Raw genomic sequence first — 19,636 nt, 5'->3', positions numbered from 1 at the left:
TACCCTTTCTCACAAATATAGTTTGGAGATAACTCCAATAAGAATTATCCTGCATATTATTTTTATTCCCAATGAAAATGCCAATGAAGTGGTCCATCAATAAGTGAGATGGTAAAAGAACAGCTACATAAAATTTTCTTCTTATAATTCGAACAAATTAAATTAAAATATTTTAAACTTAATTAAAAGAAAGATTTCTCCCAAACTTTATATTACCAGAACTAAAACACACACACACACACACACACACACACACACACACAACTAAAATATACTTTTTACAATATTTAGCCAGAAAAATTGCTCTTTTCATAGGAATTCAAAGTATATTTATCTTCTTTTTAGTTTTCTTGTAAAACAAATACAGTCAATACGCATGAAAAGTATATTTCCTTTGTCATTGACCTTAAGTGGGGAGGCATTATTATATTATCAGCATAAATTCCGTTTTTAAGGCCATTGATTTAATGGAATGCTTTAGATGACCATTTCTTTGTTCAGAAAAATAAATTAGCCTTTACTGAGTATTCTTTAGTACAAATGATGTAGGACTGAAACAACTGTAATCATGTGAGAGAATAAAATATATATTGCTTAGACATTTGTTACTGAGGAAAGGTAAATTATGCCAGTTTGAAACGAACAACTTTAATTTAAAAAATTATCAGAAGAAAAAGAGTTTCAAAATCAATTCCATTTATTATATTTCACCAATATGAATAATATAAGGACTAAATATTCAATAGTTAGAAATAGTCAACCCATCCACCTTTCTTTGCATTATGAAATTATTATATACAAAAGAAAATTTACATTCACAATTACCAAAAATTGTTCCTTTGATTGCCAGATTAGATAATCTTTACTTTGGACAGAATTTAAATTTGAGTCTTTTGAAATTCTTCTATTTCTACCAAGTTATTGCATTTAATATAAGGAAGTTAAAATAAGAAAAAAATAAATTTAAAAATTAATTTTTTTTTTTTTTTTTTTGGTATTTTTCTGCAACTAGAAATGGGGAGAGACAGTCAGACAGACTCCCGCATGCGCCCGACCGGGAGGGGGGGGGGATGGAGAAGCAAATGGGCGCTTCTCCTATGTGCCCTGGCCGGGAATCGAACCCGGGTCCCCCCGCACGCCAGGCCGACGCTCCACCGCTGAGCCAACCGGCCAGGGCCAAAATTAAAATTTTAATGCACAAAATTATAATTATAATATTGTAAATTAACTTTAGCCTAATTGTTTCTATAAATATCATAAATGTTCCTTCAGAATATTATTACTGAAAGGTAATATTAACATACATATATAATAGTCTGCCATATTATTTAACTTTTAGATTTATGTGTTTATTATTTGGTGATTATAAATGTAGTTTAATATTTTTATCTACTTATGTTTAATAAGAGGTAACATTATTAAAGATAAAAAGAGTTACAGTGATTCATAGGTTTTCACAAAATAAAATAGCATTTCTGTTTTTATTTTAATTTTAGGTAAATATAATGTTTATTTCATGTTCTAGTAAAATAATAAGTGATTATCTTGTTTTGATTGAGCTAGATTTTATACAGGAATGGGATAGTGTATGAACAAGAAAATTTATCATGGACAAAGGTTAGCATAGTAATTTTCTTGTTTTCGGAATGGATACACATAATTTGTGAACCTTTATTTAGAGCAGTTAATTGCCACTGTTTGGCCCATATTTCTATAATACAGTTTATTATACCTGAACTCTAGTGCGCTTTGACTGCAGTTCCTTTAGGTTTCCCACGTAAAATTTATTTTAAAAATTAATTCACTTTTCTGATATATTTTTGAAGATTAGTGAATTAGGGCCTTCAATAACATCATGACCTGTGATTTATATAAATACTTTATATTTGTTTCATCAATACAAGATATTCAGTATGCAAAAGACAGCAAGAGATGTCTGAAGCTGAGGGTCTCTTTGCCAGGTCAGATCTGGACAGTTGGATGCTGAGGAAGAGAGGCTACTCTCCGTGACATAAGACTAAGCCGCTATTACCCATTTATTTAGAATTACTAGCTTCGTTAGAGCCCTGCTGCAATTGAAATAAACTCAAACTTTATTATTTTTTACTCATCAGATGAAAGTTTTTCTTATCTACATTACAGTATTGTCCATAATCTACTATCACTTTACTTCCAAAAATTTCCCTATATCCCTCCATTGTTCTTGGGTATGTACTCCCTATATTTATTTAAAACCCTCAATTTTATCTGAGCTTCTATCTCTGCAATCACCTATGGCAAATTCTACCTATTTTCAACTCTGCTCTCAATTCTTCTACCAATTTCAAAAAGCCAGCTTTTACTGAATTTGCATAATTTATTTATAGTTTTTAATCGTTACTTGTTATCTTTCATGAAATTAAATTTTATTTTTAGTGTAATTTATGTTTTGAGTCATTTAAAATAATATATTCTAGAGTGTTGTGAATAAAAGCCTGTCTTCAACAAATGTTTTTCAAATTGATTGGCAGGTATTTTTTGAATCATATGCGATTACATATTATTTTTTTCCCCATAGATTTAAGAGAGAGAGAGAGAGAGAGAGAGAATGGATAGAGACAGAGAGAGCATCAACTCGTTGTTTCACTCTAGTTTTACACTCATTGATTGCTTCTAGTACATGCCCTGACAGGAGATAAAACTTGCGACCTCCCTGTGCTAGGCCAAGGCTTTGTCCACTGAACCAACAGGCCAGGGCACTTATTATTTTGCCCATAAAAATGTTAAATGTTATTACTATAAGTAATGTGTCTTCTAGTAAAGCACACACACAGTCCTCAGTAATATTTATATTTGTTGTTATATATCATCTCATAATTATTATTATATTGGTTTATATTTTATCTTTCAAAACTATCAAAAAGAAACTCATCAACCCCAAAGTAGTTTATTAAACCAAGCTATGTAAATTATTTTAGAATACCAATGGCAATCTTCTTTTCTTTATTAGGTGCTTTTTTAGGAGACTAAAGTCTCAATTTCTGAATAAAAAGTGTGACATCTTTATTTTGCTTTCTTATATTTGGTATAGAGCATGCGGCCCCCTGAGGCCATTTATCCGGCGCCCGCCGCATTTCCGGAAGGGGCACCTCTTTCATTGGTGGTCAGTGAGAGGATGCATCCTGTGCTCCTGGAGCACTGTATGTGGAGTGCCGCAAAGCGCGGTGTCGCTCACGTACAGTACTACTTCCAGTGACGTGGAACACACGCGTCATGGCTCCGGAAGCACATTATATCACTTGTTACATCTAGCAGTGACAAATATGGAACTGGACATTGACCATCTCATTAGCCAAAAGCAGGCCCACAGTTTCCATTGAAATACTGGTCAGTTTGTTGATTTAAATTTACTTGTTCTTTATTTTAAATATTGTATTTGTTCCCGTTTTGTTTTTTTACTTTAAAATAAGATATGTGCAGTGTGCATAGGGATTTGTTCATAGTGTTTTTTTTATAGTCCGGCCCTCCAAAGGTCTGAGGGACAGTGAACTGGCCCCCTGTGTAAAAAGTTTGGGGATCCCTGGTATAGAGTATAAAAATTTCAAAAATAAAATACTACCAAGGACTTTTTCAGTAACAGAAATACATTCAAATTCTGAAAATAGTGGTATTCTAAAAATTAGCTAGATACCAGTTACCCTTGAGTCATTTCAAAGGACACCATTAATTCTTTTTATTATTTATTTTTATTTACTTTCTTTTTAGAGAGGCAGGCAGACAGCAGCATTAAGGCATCACTGTATGTGCCCTGATCAATAGTCAAACTGCAACCTCTGCCCTTTAGAATGACACTCCAACCAACCCAGCTATCTGACCAGGGCTTACATTAATTCTTAACTTATATATTCTATTTACATTACTTATTTGATGACATCATGGTCTTACATTTATATAATTAGCTTACATTTGGTTTGTCTTATTTTTAAAATTTTTATGTATGTATGTATTTATGAATTTACCTATTTGTTCAAGGAGAGCAAAGAAGATAGATAGACTCCTACATGGCAGGCCCACTAGGGGGTGATACTCTGCCCATCTAGGAGGTTGCTTCATTGCTCAACAACTGAGCTTTTTTTATAGCACCTGAGGCAGAGGCCACAGGGCCACCCTCAGCTCATGGGACCAACTCACTCCAATTGAGCCATCGCTGCAGGAGAGGGAGAGAGAGAGAGGGAGAGAGAGAGAGAGAGAGAAGCAAGAGGGAGAGAGGTGAAGAAGCCGATGGGTGCTTCTCCTTTGTGCCCTGACCAGGAATTAAACTGGCACATCCACACACAGGGTAGACTCTTTACCACTGAGCCAACCATCCAGAGCTCAGTTGGTTTATCAATATAAACTGCTAAATATGCAATAAAGGGTGTGAACTGTCTCAAACAGAGGGTCAGTGTGTCACACCAAATCTGAAGGGTTGGATTCTGAGAAGACAGGCCACTCCCAGTGACATATGACTGAACTGATGGCAGTCTTTTATTTTATTTCTCCTAACCAACACTCACTGGACTAGCTACTTACTTTCCCTTGGGTAGACTACTAAACCTTTTCTTTCCGTCACACACCTTGTAATTGCATGTGTCTCTTTGACACTTGGGATCAGGTACTTTGCTATTGCTTTCTCAACACTTCTAGCTGACAAAAAGTAGATTCTCCCTCAAAGAGCATTGAATCAACTCCTGTATCCATTCCCACTGAAACTCACAGCCACCACAAAGCTGGACACAGATAATTGCAAAAATACAGTGGAAAGATTAACTTTACCTTAGTTATGTAATTACTAAAGTTTTTCACTTTTGCCATATTCTACTGGCTTAAAACAAGTCACAGTGTCTTCACATACTGAAGTGGAGGAGAATGTTGGTATGAACAGCAAAACAGTGACACTCATGAGGTCACCCATATAAATATAGCATTTTCATATTAGCATACTAATAGAGTATTCTTTTATCTCTATTTGCATCTATATTAATAGTTTCTATATTTGTGACAATCAATACCAAATGCTAGTAATAAGTCAATTCATATTTGTATGATATTTTACTCTAGGCTTCTCTCTTTTACTCCTTTTTAGTTTTAAATAAAACATCAGATACAAAATCAGACCAAAATAATTTTTAACAATTTCATTGTTGGCTCACTTTAATCCTTTCTCAATTGTGAAAAACAAGTTCCTTCAGCATTCAGCACTGTGGGATGATTTTAAGAAAGCTAGATGATACTGCAGGTGTGAGGAACATTCATGATTTCAAGAACTGTAACAATGAAAAAAAAAACAATACAGAAAGAGATCAGCATTACTTTTTAAATTTATAAGCTAATGTCATAAACTCAGCACAGAGGAACTTCTCAAAGCAGGATCCATAGAGAGTACAGCTGAAAAAATAATGTTAAATATGTAAACATGGTCACTGAAAGAGGTTACTTCTGTTTTATAAATTTTTGTAACACTGACTGTAAATAATGAAAATTATTGATCATCTTACTGTTCTCATTATGTATTAATTATATGTATATGTATATGTATATGTATGACTAAGATTAACATTGACCACATTGTGTATTAACTGTGTATGTGTGTGAAAGGTGGAGGGGGAGGTATAGTGAGAATGATTACCAAAGATAGCCAGATGAAAGTTCAATAGAAAGAATGAATCTTATGAAGACAGATGAGTATGGAACCAACTGACCTTCACAAGGTAGTGACTGGGCCTATATTTGTGGCTGAATATGAACTAATAGGTTTGTTCAGAACATTTATTGATCTGGCATTATGTAAAGCAATTTACCTACATTCTGGTTTATTTATCACAAAAGTCTCATGAGGCCACTACTAATATAATACCTATTTTTAATTCTCATAAGGAAACAGAGGCTTAGAAAAATAAAGAAACTTATAATGTAATACATTTAATAATGAATGAATCCAGAGTAATCTGTTATGAGAATCTGCATTTAGGTTTCTGTAAAGCCAGTAGCCGTGGCCACCATCACCGCCTGGCCCATGCAGGTTCGCATTTGATTCAGACAGACTGTAATGAAACGGCAGAGTCAAAGAACTGGTGGGCCATTACCTTTAATCCTAGCTTGCACCCTGCGGGCAAGAAATACACACAGTGGGAAAATACTTCCCTTTCCATTCAGGGCTCCCAAAGCCACTGACTTATCCCAGTTTCCTAGAATCAAAGGTGTCTACCTCACCAGCCTTATTCACTTCTGTTCCCCATCTCCTTCTCTCTGCACAAACTGGCTTCTCCTTCAGCATTCCTCTATCTTCGCTGCTTCTCCTGGCCTCCTCCACGTGGCATTTCTCTGCTCTCCTCCAGCTTGGGCTCCTTTGCCCCATTTTATAGTGTAGAAATCAAAACCTTTAATCCAATATACAAACAAGGAAGTCTCTGATACAAAGTCACTTAGCGTGAGAAAAGCTTAGTCTCAAAACTAAGCCTTAGGCTATAAGGACCTTGCCTGCTTACAGCCTGTCCCCCACACTTACTGTAAACTATAATCGAGCAACATATACATCGTATTTGCAAACTTATTTAACCAACATTTTCTAATTTAGACTTTTCAATATCAGTCATTTGAGTCTAGGAAGTAGAAAATAAGATTCCCTTGGAAGTGAATAACTGTATTTATTCATTCTTACTATGGTACACTTATTACCCAAATAGCCTATGGTCTTTTTATTTTATTTTTCCATAAGCTGTCTTTTTAATCTATGATAATTTTTAATTAAGAGATAGACTTTACCAATCTCCTGAAGTTTTTTTTTTGTATTTTTCTGAAGCTGGAAACGGGGAGAGACAGTCAGACAGACTCCCGCATGCACCCAACCGGGATCCACCCGGCACGCCCACCAGGGGGCGATGCTCTGCTGCGACCAGAGCCACTCCAGCGCCTGGGACAGAGGCCAAGGAGCCATCCCCAGTGCCCGGGCCATCTTTGCTCCAATGGAGCCTCGGTTGTGGGAGGGGAAGAGAGAGATGGAGAGGAAGGAGAGGGGGAGGGGTGGAGAAGCAGATGGGCGCTTCTCCTGTGTGCCCTGGCCGGGAATCGAACCCAGGACTTCTGCATGCCAGGCCAACGCTCTACCACTGAGCCAACAAGCCAGGGCCCAACCTCCTGAAGTTTTAGGAAAGAGTTGAGTTGTCCACATTTTAAGTGTGGACCTTGTTTAAAAAACTATCTAACAAGGCTAGTCCATTGTGAGTTAACTGGAATTAAAATCTTCCTCTCTTCTGATTTATTTCCTGATTTTTCTGATGTGATGTGTCCTGACACTAACGGTCCCAATTACAGTGCCAGCTATGTATTTGTAAATGTCTTTTTTCCTTTATGATCATACTCACAGCATTGAAATTGATCATCTTTGAGGTTTTGATGATCTGAATTGGCTATACATTTGATGGAATTCACCAATAATCAGTAATCCATTGCAGGATATATACTCGACAGATGCTTCTCTTATAGGCAAGTTTATTTACCTAAAGAGATAATTTCTAAGCTTATTTAGTTAACTGAAACTCATGAAGCCCAATGTGAGGGGAGTAATTCCAGAAGACAGTGTGACTGAATTTCTACCTTGGGGCTAACAACTTAATTTTTTTTTCTTGCTGTTTGCCAGTCACAAAGCATTCTGGTCTGGGTGTGACCTCAGTAGGGCTTCCTAAGATCTATTAGCCTAAACGATTGGATGATGATAGGACTAGGAAGGTCACATGATCAAGACAACCCTAGAAGGTATATTGGTGATGATTATTATCCCAGGGCTGTTGAAAACTTTCTCTAACTTGAATGACTTGTGGAAAAAGGTTTTTCAACATACTTGTTACTAGTATATAATAAATATAGTAAACTCATAGCTAACTGCATTGTGTCCAGTCAAATGCTTGACTTGCTAACTCTTTATTAGCTGATTGGCAAAGACTGTTTGGGAGGAGAAAAAAAGTAATCCCAAAAAACCACTTGACGTCCTGTTTTTTGGGGGGTTGGGCTATGACAGCATAAAACTTCAAACTAGAAATAAGCTGCAGACAGATGTGGAAGACCTGCTGAGGGCCTGATGGGCTAGTTTCTATCAGTAAAGTCTCATGAGACCACCAGTAATATAAGAAAATAGAGGCTTAGAAAAATTAAAAAGCTTCTAATGTAATACAACTAGTAATTAGTGGAGAATAAAAAATAACAAAAAAATAAGAAAGCTCCATTTTAACAACTAAGTCTAGAAGAGTTGACAAATAAAAAAAGAGATATAATTACAATAAAATCGAGGAAGGAAATAACCAGAACATATATATAAAAAAACAACTATGAGGGTGGTAGGAAACAGAGCATTCTTAAGTTACTCTGGGCTTCAAGAGGAGCTTGAAAGAGAAGGCAGCAGTTGGCATGAATAGTTTAATTTGTTTGGGGATTTGAAGCTATCACTGATAAGGTCTACCCTGTTTTTTACATTTTTAAGAACAAAGAACTTCCATCATTGTATCTCCTTTTCTCTTTCTTCAAGAATCATTTCAGTTTAAATAGTCCAGGTTTCAAAAAGTGTTCAAAGGATACAGGTAGTCTTGGCCAACAGTACTTGCTTCATTATGGACAATAGCTACTCAGCCTCATGAATGCCATAGTAAAATGCATATATGTGTCCACTATGCAGATCTCATTTGGACTGAAGGGGATAACTCAGGGAAGCTCTGACATTCTGTACAATTAAATGAACACTCAATGGGTTCTGTTGTTTCTACTTAAAATTTCTTCTGCTTCTCCATGAGATCATAAAATGTGGAACAGTGCTTGAGGCTTCTGCTATTTTTATCTGAAGTGTACAGAAAGTATGACTTTTTTTCTTTAAGGAGATGTCATTTCAGTGATATGTTGTTAGTTGTTATCACATACACCAAGGTGATTTTTAAAACAGGGCTTTGCAGTGTCCAAAGGCAGAAACTCAGAAACTTGAGCATCCAAAAGAGGCTTAATGATCAGACGATATTTCTTTAGATGATTTAACACACACTTTCAACTTGACAATTCTATTCTTTGAAGTAATGTTTAGCAAGGCTAGCTGAGTGTGTTGTGTGTGTGTGTGTGTGTGTGTGCGCACGCACATGTGTGTATGTCAATGAAACAGAGTGTATAAATTCTAAACAAGGCATAAAATAACTTGGGATTCCAAAACCTGAACCTAGGAGCTTTAAAAATGCTGAAGTCAGTTTGGGGGAGCGATTAATGACTTCAGAGTACTATAGGTTCAGTTCTATCTGTGCCAGAAAGTCAAACTTACATTATTTTGGGGTTTAGAAATAAGTGGGGTATTAACTTATTATTAGAAATAAGTAGGGGATTATAATTGTAGATGTTGAAATATTATATAGTAAACAAGTCTTTGACAAATTGGTAAAATGATTTTGTTTTGGTTTTCTTGTTTTAAATTCAGTTTTATCTACAAAGTCTGTGTGGACAGTAATCTGCTAATGCAGGAACACGGTAAACAGTTGGGCATTGCTAGGTGGAATAAGGTATAAGGGAGATACCTGGTAATGGAAGGAAACATGACTTGGGTTAGAATACACAATATGAGATACAGATAATGTTCTATAGAATTTTGCTCCTGAAACCTATATAATTTTATTAGCCATACCACCCAAATAAGTAAAAAATAATAATTAGAATGTATCAACTCTGATAAAGGGTTATTTTTGAATTTCAAAATCATGATCTGAGAAAACATGGCCTCCAGGGGGCCTTTCTTGCAAGATAGGTAAAAGTAAACAGACTGTGATTCATATACTAAACTTAAAAAATATAATTCTTCAAGTAAACATAAATAGGAGAAGTTACTTATTCTAGCATTTGTTAGGTAAATTTAAGAGAAGAAAAACATAGGTATTTAGTTTGACCAGGAGGTGGCACAATGGATAGAGGTTGGGACTTGGCCACAGAGGACCCAGGTTCAAAATCATGAAGTCGCAGGCTTGAGCACACACTTACCAGCCTGAGCAAGGGGGCACTGGCTGGAACCTGGGATCATAGACATGACCCCATGGTCACTGGCTTGAGCCCAAGGTAGCTGGTTTCAGCAAGTACTGTATCATTCGCTCTGCTGTCCTCCCACTCCCTGTCAAGGCACATATGAGAAAACAATCAATGAACAACTAAGATGCTGCAACAAAGAATTGATGCTTCTCATCTATCTGCTTCCTGTCTGTCTGTCTCTATCTGTCCTTCTCTCTGTCTCTGTCACACACACACACACACACACACACACACACACACACACACACAAACCCACAGGTATTTAGCATCTTATTATGTATAAGCTAAATTACTTTGCAATATGCTGCTTATTATCTGTGACTTTAAGAATGCCACCTAAGCTTTTTTTAGGCTTAAGTGATATATATAAAATAAAAAATTTATATATATAATGTATTATATTTTTATTATATTATATTATATATTATTATATATTATATTATTATATATAATATATGTAATAAAAAATAAGATAAAATCTCTAATTTGTTTTAGGTTAAAATGAGAATATAACATCATATAAAATCTCCTATGGTTTTCTCAGGCTTTAGGTTTGATGCTTCCGCTGGATTTAGAATATATAAACAGCAAATTTCTAACTAAAGTAAATTATTTTTATATTATAAAGGAGGAAGGATGTGAAATTGTCAGGATTGTGTGACTGACAATAAACCTAGTGTTTGCAACATGTGGCCCACTTTCTTTCCCACCCTCCTCATTTATGCTGACCTGTTCGTTCTTCCCTACTTACCTGAAATTCCAGCAATGCTTGTTCTCAATCTTCTTGTCAGAGGCTGCATAAATAAGGAGTGACTGTCTGTCTTGGATGTGCCCTCTGGGGTCAATGAGGACATTTTTTTTTACTTGAAAATTTGAACTTTCTCTTGGATAAAGGCCTGTATTATTTTTGCAATTTCCCCACAATTACATCATCAGTGCTTTTATTTTCAGACTGGCAGGCATAGAATAATTGATAACAGAACAGCTATACTGTAGAGCGAATTATGTTTATGAAAATAAACTGCAGTTCCAGTTTGAAACTTACATAAAAAAAGAGATTAATGGGTGAGAGGAGGTAGGCATACTATAAATTACCATCACCCAATTCCAGTTGCAGTTGTTGGTGAATGAGTCTAGATATTTTTATACTTTCAATGATCAATAAGAGACAGTATACTGAACACGCTGAGCAAGTTTATTAGTTATCCTGGTCAGTTTATTTAAGGTTTCGTAAAGTCTTACTTCATTTAAGGGGCAAACGAAGAGTTGTAGACAGCTGCCCTAGGAGCCTGGCTTTATTTTAATTCGCTTTTTTTGTGCCCAAATCTCTTTACCTCTAAGTGCTTTCATTTCAACAACTAAAACTTGGGAATTATGATCCTAGGGGATGATGTAAGATTATTGAAAAGTACATTGTACAATTCAGATGCTCATTGCTACGTAAGAAGAAAATATTTTAAATAATAATACATAAATCATTCTGAATTTTTTGGCAAAGAGATTATTTTGAAGATGAATTTGAGAATTAAGCACTTAATGAGAAGTCACCTTGTGAATATAAATGGATTCATTAGATAGTTCATCAGTTTGAAGTTTAAACAAAATTGAAAAGCTGTAACAGGAGTTTATTGTTAAGAAGTAACTTGAACAACTCTTTTAATTCAATGTGTCATTTGAGGTGTTGTTTAATGGCCATAGCTTATTTTGAAATACAAATTAATTATTTATTACAAGCATGCTATTGCTTATCTCCTTCAGTCTCATTAGTATGTAAATTACTCTAATTAGGTCACTGTCAGACAGTATTAGTATAGAGTCATTTTCCATGGTTTGGAATGAAAGGTTTTGGTTCTTAAATATTTATAAAACTGAAATCAGCTTTGCTTAATTGAGATTTTTCTGGAAGTCTTGTTGGTTCAGAGAAAATAATTTCAGTCAGACAACAAATAAAAAATTATTCTTTAAAATTTTTAATTGACATAAAATTAGAATATTAGAGAAATTATTTGAACTTACAATATAAATTTTATTTAAAATTTTTAAACCACTAAAATATGTATCTCTATTTTTATGACCTGTTTGTTATGTATCACCATGAAAACAAAGGATTAACATAATTGCAACATGTTCTCTAAAAAAAGTTTGATTCATCAGGTATAATATTTTTACAAAACAAAAGAATTAATATGAACAGACATTAAATAATAAGACAGGATTTCCTCTGGTTTCATTATAGTGAGTTTTAATTAAGCTTAAAAGGATCTTTTTACATAGGCTCCATCTTTATGATCTACTTAGGTCACAGTTTTCTGTATCTGAACAGTCATAACAAGCTTTCTTATAGCATTCTAAATCTCTGATATTCTATACCATTGAATATGATATAAATATAGTAATAATTTGGGTAAAAAATAGCAAGAAGAGAAAAATAAATATTGTAATATATTCAGGATTTTAAGGTGAAGTAGTTTGATGTCTCCTTTGTGGAATGATTGTGTTCAAGCACTACAAATAAATAGAGACGCTATTTGAAGGAGCTACTGTCCCAAGGGGAAAATACAATAGAGAAAAAAATATATACTGCAATTACAGAAGTTGAGATGTATGAGAAGATAATGGTTCAGAGAGTTAAAGATGTGAAAAAGAACAAAAGATATTTTGTATAAAGGAAAAAGAAAGTTTAGCTAAAAAAAAAAAAAAGAAAAAAAAAAAACTTATGAAAAGAAAACCAAAAAGAAGAAGAGTGCAGACTTTTGAAGAAAACATTAAATGATACAGGGAATGAGGCTGATTGCGATTTTCTATTAAAGAAAGTAAAGAAACATGTACGAGACAGCATGCTATGCATGGCTGAGCCATTAGACTTACAACATCCTTACTAAGTAGATATCTTTTCTCTTTTACAAATAAAGAGATTAAAACATAGACATTAAATAATTTCTTCTGGCAGGTGGTAGACCTGAGCTCAAGGCACAATTTTTTCTTTTTAGAAATGTATATCACTTTTTTTTTGGTAGTCCTATGTCTGCAGACATTACAACATCAAGATTAAGAGCACATACTTTGGAGTTAAATAGCCAAACAGTTAGACTTAGTTAGAAGTGGATTAATATGTATGTCATATTATTTTTCTAAGGCTCAGTTTCCTCACCTTCAGGTTGTGAGGATTTAAAGAATCAAAGCATAGGTTTAGCCATAATTCTTGGATATGTGAAGCATTCAAGAAATGTTTATTTTGTTATGTGACTAAAAATTATGGTTTAGTTATTTCCTTCTTATACACAACTTGCAAATATGATTTATTCTTGAGATTCCCAGATTTGCCCATTTAAGCAAGCTAAACAAGGGAGTGTATCAGCTACTAGAATGGACTCTCCAAGATGTATAGTAGTCAGTTTTTTTCCAGTATAGTAGTCAGCTTTTCCTCCAACTAAGGATCGAGCTAATTTTTAAAGAATTACTTTTTAGAATTTTTAAATTATTGTTTCTCTGAATTCCAAATTGCTCTACTCAACTTAATAACCTACTGATAGTAGAGGAATCTGATATGCTAGGACACTGGGTGGTTGGGTGGACAATGCTTAATGGCACTATTACAAATTATTTTTAATATCACCAAACTATAGTAAAGAACAAAACCATGTAATACCCTTTCTCCTTTTGTAAATCATATAGAATATATATCATAACAAAGTATAATTTATTATCAGTACAGTTGCAAACTCATTAAGATTCATATAATGATCAATTTAATATGTATTTCCAACCTTTCTGACATTTTGTGGGCAATTTGTTGCATTTACATCACTGATTGAAATACTTAAAGGATTTCTGTTTTCCTGACACACTAAAAACCAATAAAAAAGAGAAATATTAAACTTCTTAGATCTGTTTTAAAAATGTTGAAGGCCAGCTCATGTAGTTCAGTTGGTTAGAGCACTGACATGACACACCAAGGTTGTGGGTTCATTTCTTGATTAGGGCATATACAAGAATCAGTCAATAAATGCATAAATAAGTGGAACAACAAAAGAATGTCTCTCTCTCTCTAAAATAAATCTAAAAATCAATAAAAATTTAAAAAATAAAATAAAAATGGTGAAATATACAGTAACCATAGAATCATAAACATTAGATTTATGATAGTGACCATCTCTGGGATGAAGAAGAATGAATTATGGTAAGGCAAGCAATCTTTACAGGCAATTTCAGCTATGTTGTCTATTCTTTTTTTTTTTTTTTAACAGAGACAGAGAGAAAGCCAGAGAGAGGAATAGATAGGGACAGACAGACAGAAACAGAGAAAGATGAGAAGCATCAATCATCAGTATTTTGTTGTGACACCTTAGTTATTCATTGATTGCTTTCTCATATGTGCCTTGATTGTGGGGCTACAGCAGACCATGTAAGCCCTTGCTCAAGCCAGCAACCTTGGGTCCAAGCTGGTGAGCTTTGCTCAAACCAGATGAGCCCACTCTCAAGCTGGCAACCTTGGGGTCTCGAACCTGGGTCCTCCGTATCCCAGTCCGACGCTCTATCTACTGTGTCACCGCCTGGTCAGGCTATGTTGTCTATTTTTAATTAACCTAAATGGTAGTTGACTGGGTAATTTTTATATAATATATATTTTTAGGTATATATACTATATATAAATGTAGATATAGATGATACAGATATATAAACAGTAAACTTGCTTCTGGCCTTGTTTCCTATAGCGTTCCTTTAATACAGCAGGCAGAAGGAGATAATATTTTCTTGCTAATACTGGAGTCAAATATCATTCCTCTGCTCAAAATCCTCCAATGGCTTTGATCTTACTCATAGTAAAACCTTAAATCCCTACTACGCCCTTTAAGACTGTACACAACCTGGTTTCACAATACTATTCTAACACGTTCAATTTTCTGTTCTGTTAGGACAGTCCCATAGGTTTCTGGGCTGTTTCTTGAACGTCAGGCAAGCCTTCACCCCTGCCACAGATTCTCCCATCTTTACTCATAATCCTCCTTCTCTGAAAGGCTTTCCCTGGCTATTCCTCCCCCAGGCATTTCCAGTCTCACTAGCATCATACAGTTTTTTTTTCCATTCTGGCACATGTCATTATTTAACATGCTATCATTTAATTTATTTCTGTTATTTCCAGCTTCATCACCAGATCATAACGTGCATAAAAGGAAAAGACTTTTAGGAGGAAACATTGCTTGGCAGTAGCAGACATTTAACAAACATTTTTTGAATGAATAAATGATTAAATGAATAAATGAGTAGCATATCATCCCACTGCAATCAGGATATAACTGAGTTAATTTTTTGCTACATCCTTTGCCAATACCCTTTAGAAGTATGGCATATTTAAAAGAAAATTGGAGGGCATAAAAAAACTAAGAGAAGGAAAAAAATCAATGAAACAAAACTATTAAAGGTTAACTATAAACTATTTTTGCACTTAGCACTTACTTGAATGATTCTCTCTATATTTTTAAAATCAGTTCAACTGACATGTTTTATTATCAACAAGACAGTTAATAACAAGGGTTGCAGAGGCTGTGAAAAAAAAGGAAACTTCATTCATTGTTGGTAGGACTGTAATCCGGGACAGCCATTATAAAAGATTAAATAGTGGTACTCAAAAAATTAAGAAAAGAATTACCATATGACCCAGTAATTTCTTTACTGGGTATACCCAGAAAACTCAAAAAACATTGATATGCAAAGATACATGTACTCTAATGTTCATTACAGCATTATTCACAGTGGCCAAGACATAGAAACAACCAAAGTGTCTCTCAGTATAGGATTAGATAAAGAAAACATGGTACATATATACAATGAAATCTTACTCAGCCATAAGAAATGATGATATATTGTTATTTATGACAATAGAGATGGATCTTAAGAACATTATACTAAGTGAAATAAGTAAATCAGAAAAAAGCTAAGAAATATATGATTTCACACATAAGTGAGATATAAAACTGAGGCTAATGGACAGAGAAGTGAAGCAGTTGCTAGGGGGATGGAGGCAAAGGGAAAGAGCATAAAGAGAAACAAATATACTATACAGAAAGTGATTTGACTTTGGGTGATAAGCACACAATGCAAGCAACAGTTCAACTACTATGGGGATGTCCTCTTGAAACCTGTGTACTCTTATTGATCAATGTCACACCATTAAATTTAATTTCCCTTTTTTTTGCTTTTATATTTTTTTAATTGTTTTTGTTAGACAGAAGAAGGGAGAGAGACACACACTGAATCCTTTGGTTCATCTAGTCACATGAATAGAACCCACAAATTTATCCCATCTAGGCTACACTGCAATTATCCTTGGCTTTTAGTTTTATTACTATTTATTTTATGTTAAATTTACTCCCAGGTCATAAGTTTTTTTTCTTCAGTTTCTTCTGAGATATCATTTTCTTCTGTGCAACTTTCTCTTCTGGTTTAGAAACAATCTGTTCCTTTTCAGTAAGGATCATCTCAATGTGGCAGGGAGAGATCATGTAAGGGTTAATCCGCCTATGAGCTCTGTAAATTCTTCGCATCTTGGGACCTTTGTTCTCCTGCATGTGCTCAATGACTAGAGAATCTACGTCTAACCCTTTAAGTTCAGCAGTACTCTGTGCATTTTTAAGCATGTGGAGCAAAAATTCAGCACTCTTTTTGGACCACCAACCCTGTGTCCAGCCCCACTGTTTGGCCTGGGCACACCTACCAACTTCACCATTGTAACAATGGAATGGCACACACTGCTTCTGTAAAGTGACATCCTTCAGGTACTCGGTGGCTTTTCAAATATGCATATTCTTGATCGTCTGGGCAGTTTCACATGTGTTCTTAAAGTGCTCTCGAAGGTTTGAGCCTGTTGATTTGCATGACTTTGTGGGGTTTCCTGGGTCAAGTGAGTAGCAAACCATTTTGAGAGGTCACCTATACCTGCTTTCGGGAAGAGGAAGAGCAGAGGCTCCTGGTAGAATTCATGAGAACTTGATATTTTGCCAGTTTAATATCTAAATTAAAAAATAAGTTAAACTGGTAGTGTTAGTTTTGTTGTACATTCATAGAGTTAGTCTACACTAAATTAATTTTTATTTTTACTTACTTTAATTGAATTTATTGGGGTAACACTGGTGAACAAAATTAAACATGCTTCAGGTGCTCAATTCTATAAACACATCTCTGTATACCATGTTATGTGTTTATCCCCCCAACTCAAGGCAGTCAGAGAAAGACAAGTATCATATGATTTCACTCATATGTGGAATCTAATGAACAAAATGATCTATCAGGCAAAATAGAGAAAAATTCATAAATAAACAGAAAGCTGAAAGCTGTGGGGTACGGGGTAAGGGTGATGGAAGGATTGAGCAAAAAAGACCAAAAAAAAAGAAAGAAAAAAATTCACAGACAAAGACAACAGTGTAGCAATTGCCAGGGGGTGTGGAGAGTATAAGGGGGAAAATGATGATGGACAGAGATTCCATTAAATTATTATTATTATTATTATTATTTTTGTATTTTTCTGAAGTTGGAAATAGGGAGAGACAGTCAGACAGACTCCCGCATGCGCCCGACTGGGATCCACCTGGCACGCCCACCAGGGGGCGACGCTCTGCCCACCAGGAGGCGATGCTCTGCCCCTCCGGGGTGTCGCTCTGTTGCGACCAGAGCCACTCTAGTGCCTGGGGCAGAGGCCAAGGAGCCATCCCCAGCGCCCGGGCCATCTTTGCTCCAATGGAGCCTCGGCTGCGGGAGGGGAAGAGAGAGACAGAGAGGAAGGAGAGGGGGAGGGATGGAGAAGCAGATGGGTGCTTCTCCTGTGTGCCCTGGCCGGGAATAGAACCCGGGACCTCTGCATGCCAGGCCGACGCTCTACCACTGAGCCAACCGGCCAGGGCCTTCCATTAAATTATTTTTGATAAAACTTTTTATTCTTATAACTCAATTGTTTACAGCACATATGAAAATTAGGGTAAAATCTACTTCTTGGAACTTCTGTGATTGCTTTATGTCTATTAAAATAGATTACCATATAAATGAATCTCTCTAAGATCTTCCATTAAAAAATATTAAGAAAATTACACTTCTGAGATATTTTTAACTGAGGTTTTTATGGAAAATTTCACACATTAAAAAAATAGCATCTTATAGTCAAATGTTTGAAGATCATTTGCAGCCAAGCAGTTTTCTCATGACAAAATATCAGATATAATTATTATCTATTAATAAAGTGCTATTTTTGCATTTTTGACATATTAAAGTAGGGTATCTATGTGCATTCTGCTGATAATCACTCGTGTTCAGTATTTATAATTTCAACATTCATCCTAAATGGGAGCCTTTACAGAATCCTACTATTTATTTAGTTGTTTCATACCAAATTTTGTAAAATGAAGCTAACAAAACTTTAAGATGTTTATAGAAATATATATAAAATATTATTATGTTTTTCTCAGTTGATTGCACAGACATTTTAACATTTTATTTTTGTTTTTAGAGAAGTTTCCCTCACACTTTAAACATAGAGGTGTTTATTTTGTTGTTATTGGTCATGACAGTGACAATGACTGTTGGTATTACATATTTAGAATTATCACTAACACTTTATGCTACAAGGGAAACATCTTTCTGCATTATAAACAAATATTATTAAGGAAACTAAGTGTGGTAGGTTTACTTTTTCTTTTGCATGATTATAACAAATAATATCTACCAAGTTCTCAGAGATGAGATATTCATGTACTGTTCTTATACTTTTTATTGGCTTTTCCAGAGTCCTGCTTGACCATGTGATAATTAAAAATATACTTAAATATGCAACATTATTTAATATTAAATGATAATAAAAATGAACAAAAGCCCTGATATTGTAGTCATAAGACCCAATTTCAAGTACTTCATACTTCTAAATTCTGTTCTTCTGAAAAATATTATTATTATTTTTTACTTGAGTTTTCTTTTCTGTAAAATTCTTCCCTAAACTTTCATGGCTCTATAGAAGTGTCTCAAAAATGTCATCCCCCGATTGTATGGGGGGGGGGCAACTTAATTTTAACTAGAGAAGCTTTGCCTTTAATATACTTGATATCTATATTTTTAAGAGTTACCTATTATTTCATTTTATTATTTTTATATTCTATATTCAATGATCATCAGTCATTCAATATATATTATAAATCTAATCATTTTTAAACACATTTTCTGTTATAATGGAATTTTATAAGATTTTTGGAGTATTTGTTTGATGGTGTGCTTATTTATGTAAATTTAAACAATGGACTTTTTAAGAATGTAGATTAATGATATGGAAATTTCTGTTTAAAGACATGAAATTTATTAAAGGCAATATAAACATTGAAACTGGACACATACAGTTTAAAGTTTCCATGTAAACTTTATATACAAATGGCAAGCAAATGCAAGTGTAAAACACTACATTTGTTTGATTACTTGAAGTACTTCATTTTACTAAATCAATGAATTCCAACCACTCTTCTCTTCCAACACCTTTGAGTGATTTCTAGTTTTCATCAGTAAAAGTAGAACCTTAGAGTAGTGTTTGTGATGTAGAAAA

At 34.6% G+C, this 19,636-nt stretch overlaps 1 pseudogene; it reads right to left on the bottom strand.

The window, feature by feature from the left end:
* Positions 1 to 16,439: 16,439 nt before the first annotated feature.
* On the bottom strand, positions 16,440 to 16,979 carry LOC136404146 (large ribosomal subunit protein uL22 pseudogene; annotated as a pseudogene).
* Between the last annotated feature and the right edge of the window lie 2,657 nt (positions 16,980 to 19,636).

This window comes from Saccopteryx leptura, chromosome 4 (assembly GCF_036850995.1).
Source record: "Saccopteryx leptura isolate mSacLep1 chromosome 4, mSacLep1_pri_phased_curated, whole genome shotgun sequence".
Classification (NCBI taxonomy): domain Eukaryota; kingdom Metazoa; phylum Chordata; class Mammalia; order Chiroptera; family Emballonuridae; genus Saccopteryx; species Saccopteryx leptura.
This window is presented reverse-complemented; position numbering and strand designations above follow the sequence as displayed.